Raw genomic sequence first — 6507 nt, forward strand, 5'->3', positions numbered from 1 at the left:
TCTGGTGAAAATATGTGAAATTATTAGCCATATTCTATATTCTTCTCTTCTGAGTAAAAGTCATATTCATGTTTTAGTAATCAGTTTGGTTTAATAAAACCTGTTCCTTGGGAATATCCAGTTACCAAAGCATTTAAGATTATGCTTACATGAAACCTCTACTCTGAAATGGTGTAATGTGTTTTAGTCAAAACAGTGTACATGCTAAGAAACCTTCCGAATAAAATAAAGCATAAGCTGGTGGAAACTTTTCTATTAAATCTTACATGAATTTATACACATCCGCAATGTATTATTCACAGTATACAGCAAGTCTTGTGTATGTGTAGTTCACATAAGGCCTTGAAGGATGGTGCATGCAGTCTTTCTGATGTCATTTTGTAAGAATCTTACTGTGTATGTCTTGGAGTGTCACTACTTGTACAATAGCTGATAAGTGATCACTTTTTGTATGCATGACTGTTCAGCTTCTATGGTCAGCGCTGTTTCATTTACCTGTATGTATAAACAGAGCTCCCTGACAAAGCAAGACTATTTTTCAAGTGATGATAATTTAATTTTTTCATTGTATATTGCCACTTCAACTATCAATACAACTTAACTTGTGAATTAACATACTGCTTTATATAGATGAAGCGTATTTGTTTATCAACTACTGTTAAGTAATTTATCTGCTAATGGCTATTCATTCTTATCTTTCAGTTATCATTGTAAGCATGGAGCATCAGAAATCTTCTTTTATGCGTATTTGACAAAAGACATAGGACTAGTGACTGACCAGAGGGCAGTGATGTATACAGTGAGATTGGTGCTGATTTCAGAAGCTTTCAACTAAGTATAAAAGTGAAGTTCTTTAGTTTAAAGTGCAAAATATTAACAGCTTTCTCTTTTTTCAATTAGCTGCAGTCATATATGTTGGTAGAGAGTGGGCGATTCAGCAATGCGCATCCTTCAACTCATTTTATTTTGGTTTGCTGATGCATATACAAAAAACCTGAACCTGCTGCTGCCTCCAAGTCAAGAACTTGTTACCAAAGCTGAAATAAAATAGTAAATCTCTTCTCGTAAACTCAAAAGTCTGGCTCCTCAGAAGTCTAAACTGAACATAGCAGCCTATCCCTAGCCCCAGATAAGGAAATTGCTCCACCAGCCTTCCCTACCTCTACCCCCTGTCTTGCACTCACCAGCAAGACAGATTCATATATGGTAACCTGGACAGGGCTGAAGATGTTTGTTCTAGTAGTGCTTCTTTCCAAGATTTGGGCTTCTCTTGCACCATGTAAAAGAAAGCCCACTGAATTGAAAAGGCAGGAAATACCCTTCCAACCTAAGGTAGATAGAACCCAGACCAGTTAGTCTTGTGGCAGGTTTAGTTTCCAAACCTGCAAGATGACCACACAAAGTGAAAATGTGTGAAGTAGCTACACTTCTGACAGATATGTTCTCTGTTCAGTTCCTGCAGCTCTCAACCTGACCCAGAGAACAGTCCTGAACTTTAAATCAGTTTCAGGCTGAGATGTCCAAAAGGGTTAATTTTTAATAAGAGAAATGTGGCTTGCAGAGGAAGGAGCATCTTTTAACTGAGACATGCAGCAGCGATTCAAGAGATATTAATTCCCACCACACATTCTGTGCCTTAGAGCAGGTAAATCATTTGACCTGTGTTGGACAGGAGCTGCTGATCTATAAAAGAAAACATGGTTATTATCTTCTCTTACTTCTTCTTTGCTGCTTAGACTGTAAGCTCTTTGAGGCAGAGATACTGAGGGAGCTCAAACGCTGGTTGTGACGTCTGGGTGCTATCCATCAGTATATAAGTATTAAACTACAGGTTAAAGTTTGTGTTTGCAGATTTATTATTAAAAAGGTAAAGAACTGTTCTGAACATTAGAGCCTTAAAGTAGTCTTCAACATAGCCTAGCCATGATCTTGGCTCAGAACACCATGTTTTCATCTACAGTCTGATTTCTTTTTAACTAATGCTTTGATGGTCTTAGTTCATAATGTAAAATTAGTCTATTTTAGTTAATCTTGAGCAGGAAAGTGAAACTCCAGTTTACTTGTTTTACGGGGACAAGTTACACACTTCAACCACTCGAGGTCACTACAGAGCTTTGAAAGAAAGCTAGAATAGCAACAGTTCTTGCAGTGCCTGCATGCAGCAACGAGTAAAAAAAACTTACTAGAAGGGGAAGTGCACTACCTTTTTTTGCTCACTGCCCTGTTCTTGTTCTTAAAAGCTTGCTGCAGATGGTGCAGTATGAATTGCAAATGGGCTGATAAGTGAAAAAAATGCAACTTTCTAAGAGAACACGTGTGCAAATCCTAAAAAATGGCAACTCAATGCCTAACCAGCATTGACAGTGTTGTAGTATTAAAGAAGAATGTTCTACTTAAGACAGGCTTTTCACTCCAGTGAGTCCTATTATAATCCTTGACTAAAAGGAAAACACTTCCTTCAGCCTCAAATTCATGGTGGGAAACAATTCTGCAGTCACAACCTATAAACCAAAGTGGACACGCAGGGCAGTGCAACAAGATTTCTATACCATCATAGAATGTCAGGGCAACAAGATTTCTATACCATCATAGAATCATAGAAGATGGGAAGGGACCTTAAAGATTATCTAGTTCCAACTCCCCCGCCATGGGCAGGGAAATCACCCACTAGATCAGGCTGCTCAGAACCCCATCCAGCCTGGCCTTAAAAACTTCCAGGGATGGGGCTTCCACCACCTCTCTGGGCAACCTGTGCCAGTGTCTCATCACCCTCAAGGTGAAAAACTTCTTCCTCACGTCCAATCTGAACCGATCCATCTCTAGCTTCAATCCTCGAGTCTTATCACTACCGAACATCCTAAAAAGCCCCTCACCAGCTTTCTTGTAGCCCCCTTGAGATACTGGAAGGCCACAATAAGGTCTCCTCACAGCCTTCTTTTCTGCAGACTGAACAGCCTCAACTCCTTCAGCCTCTCTTCATAAGAGAGGTGCTCCAGCCCTCTGATCATCCTCGTGGCCCTTCTCTGGACACGCTCCAGCATATCCACATCTTTCTTGTGCTGTGGGCTCCAGAACTGGACACAGTACTCCAGGTGGGGTCTCATGAGAGTGGAGTAGAGGGGGAGAATCACCTCCCTCGACCTGCCGGCCACACACCTCTTGATGCAGCCCAGAATACGACTGGCTTTCTGGGCTGCAAGTGCCACTTGCGGCTCATGTTGAGCTTCTCGTCCACCAGTACCCCCAAGTCCTTTTCTTCAGGGCTGCTCTCAAGCCAGTCACTGCCCAACCTATATCGGTGCTTGGCATTGCCCTGACCCAGGGGCAGGACTTTACTCTTGGTCTTGTGGAACTTCATGAGGTTGGCCTGGGCCCACCTCTCCAGCCTGTCGAAGTCCCTCCAGGATGTCAGCCGCCCACACAGCTTGGTGTCGTCAACTAGACTAGTGCATGCCAACTCTGTGCTTTAAAAGCTCGTAAGCTTGTCCTATATTGCAAAGTCAGTCCCTGCTATAGTGAGGGATTTCTCCTATCAAACGGTGGAGGAAGTACCTATTTTTTAAAAGTAGTTTTAGAATTTGAAGAAGTGATATATTGATTTTGGAACTAACAAATGCTCCAGTTCTAAAATTTCATCTTCTCCAATTATATGCTGTAAAATATTTAAGCTAGTTATCAAAATATAAAGTCAGCATGCTGCCTAAACTGGACAGAAGTGCTATCCTAGGAACACCACTGAGGGAAGGTCATTTTGCCAGCTTTAGGACTATACTGCTGTGAGCATTATGTGTTTTTATCAGAGCCTTCCCAGCGAAGTTATGCTTTAGGAAATCCAGCAGTTGCTGGACATATAATACTTCTGCTGCTAATGGCTACTTCCACTGGAAGCACGAGCTGAAAACTACACAAAAGACTGGAATAATTTGGTATTTCTAGGGTATTTTCCTGTCAAAAAAGGAGGACACTCATGCTAATGGAAGTTAGGGAGCAGTGATTAGCTCAAGGGAGTATTAACAGTGTTCTACATTTTAAATGCAGGATAAGTATCTAGAACTATTAGGTTTTGAAAGGGAGATTATAAACTCAACCCATTTGTATCAGACAGGTGACCCCTCTGTAAGAACAGCCTCAAGTAGCAGTGAGGTGAAGAGTAACTGTTTAGCAAAGCAGACAAACATCTCTTTAGTAAAGGTGCTCACTATAGCCCCTGGATGGAGCATAGAACCATAGCTAAGGCTACTGAATGAACAAGCAGCTTCAGAGCCACCTAAAGCATATTTCCTGAGTCTCCTATAACTGTTAACAATTCTGCCAAAAGGTTTAAATTACTGACTCAGAAGCAAATCAAAGAAACTGAGCTTAGTGTGTTTCTTTAATGGAAGGGGCTGGGTGAAGGAAGTTCTAACCTTGCAGTTGCTACCATAAGCTCAGTACTCCTGCACTCCTCCCCAGACATGTTGCTTCACAACCCTTTATGGAAAAATGAATGGAGAAATCTCTTTTAGTTTTGAAAGACCACTATAGACACAAAAGCAGACTATAGACACAAAAGCAGGTAGGTTAAAAAAAAGTACAATAGAAACCATAGATACTTGTTAACGCTGAAGAAAATCCTTCTCTGCTATGACTTTCTTGTTGCCAGCTGTTTGATTACTTGTTCAGTGAGATGCTAGACCCATTAGAATTGGTAAATGTACTTCAAAACAAAGACTTTTAATGTGCATTCTAGTGAATGTCTTCAAATTCAGATAGGGAGTGTAACTTGCCTTCTGGTTTTAATTGAGGGCTTTCACCATGCTTCAGAAGTAAGAGCATTCTGTCAGTGATTCACACAAAGGGGTTTGAAAAATTAGTGCAAAACTATGCCCTCCACCCCATCCCCCCAGGAAAAAAACACCCTCAAGAAGTTAGCCCATATCAGATCCAGTTAAGGTCTGTTAAAGCACTTATTGTGAGACTTACAACAGTCTTGACAGTGTCTGAGTAATTTTCACTGTTTGTTTCTGCCATCTATGAGAAAGTTTTCTTCTTCTTCCCAGTGCAGGTTACACACTATAAAATGATGCTCTGAGTAAGAGGGCTGGTTTATTTGAGAAAAACTCTATTCTTGGAGCAAACCTGACTTTTACAGGGAGTTGTTTTAATGCACTATTCTGAGTTACAGGCTAAGAATTAAATAATGTATTTTTAAATAAAGACTAAGCCAAGACGTTGCACAGTAATTACCCACATTTATGGAGCTCATATACACTCACATCTAAGATTAAATTCTTTCTATACAGAATTATTGACATACCCTTCATGTCAGTAAAGTATTTGAACAGGTACTATGTTTTGTTGGTATTTTTCAACTTAAGTTCAGTTGTTTACCCATGTGGGTACATTACCTGAAATTATGAGATATCTATATGGGATTTTAGTTTTATATACCAAGACCTCATATAACATGTCAGACAGCAGTATTACTACAGAACTTGCAACAACAAGCCATACTTGTGCCCTTCTACCCTAACCTCTAAAGACAGGAGCTTCTTTGATACTACATCACTAAACAATTCCTTCCAGGACTTTTTGATGCTGAAACTTCCATACCCAGTCATGGACAAGGTTATGAACAAAAAATTGCCACACTCTTCTTAAAGCAGAAAAAGAAAGTATCAGGCACTGATTTTTATTTTATTTTTTATTCAGAAACTCAGTTGTTGATCAGCCGATGAATCTATGACTAAGAAAACTGCCAGGTGTTTCACTGTATGCTACCTTTTACACTGAGTGGCAGAGAAAATTGTAGAGTGGGAATCTCTCCCCTGAAATTGGCTAAAAGCTTCTCGAAAATCTTCAGGGATGGTGGGTGACAAAACCACTTTAAGAAGAAAGCAGCCACAGCAAGAGAAAATGCCCCTCTGACAGAAAAAACCCAAAAGTTTAAAAATAAAACCCAGACACAGAGCTACATGAACACGTGTTTACTGCAAGTAGCTCTATGGAAAGCCAAGTCAGATAAATATAAACACTATACAGAGCTTCAAGCCAGTCTCCCAAAACCGCAAAGGCGATATGTTTTACAAAGAAAACAATATTTACAATGGAAGACAAAGCCAGATCAATCAGCTTGACTTTAAAACAAATCTGTGAAGCAGAAATAGCAAATATAATGAACAGTTTCAACCATATATTTTGGATTGTACAGACAGTAACTGTCCAATATCAAATTAAATTTACAGGACAAACATTGTTCTATCATTGGTATTTTTATACTATACAGCAGCATAAATGGGTAGCTGGAAGATAGTATATATAGTGATATGTTTTACATCATCTGAAAATGTTCTTCCAGCACAATACTGAATAAATTAGTTGCTGTAAACTAAGCGATTCAGAAAGATTGCATATGTTTTACGCCATACCTATTAGTATTTGTACCACTATACTTGAGGTTACCCATTTACTTATTTATTCAGCATTGATTAAATCAGTGCTGTACATTGTACTATGGCAGCCTCAGGG

Source organism: Apaloderma vittatum, unplaced genomic scaffold (assembly GCF_000703405.1).
Source record: "Apaloderma vittatum isolate BGI_N311 unplaced genomic scaffold, ASM70340v1 scaffold8474, whole genome shotgun sequence".
NCBI lineage: Eukaryota > Metazoa > Chordata > Aves > Trogoniformes > Trogonidae > Apaloderma > Apaloderma vittatum.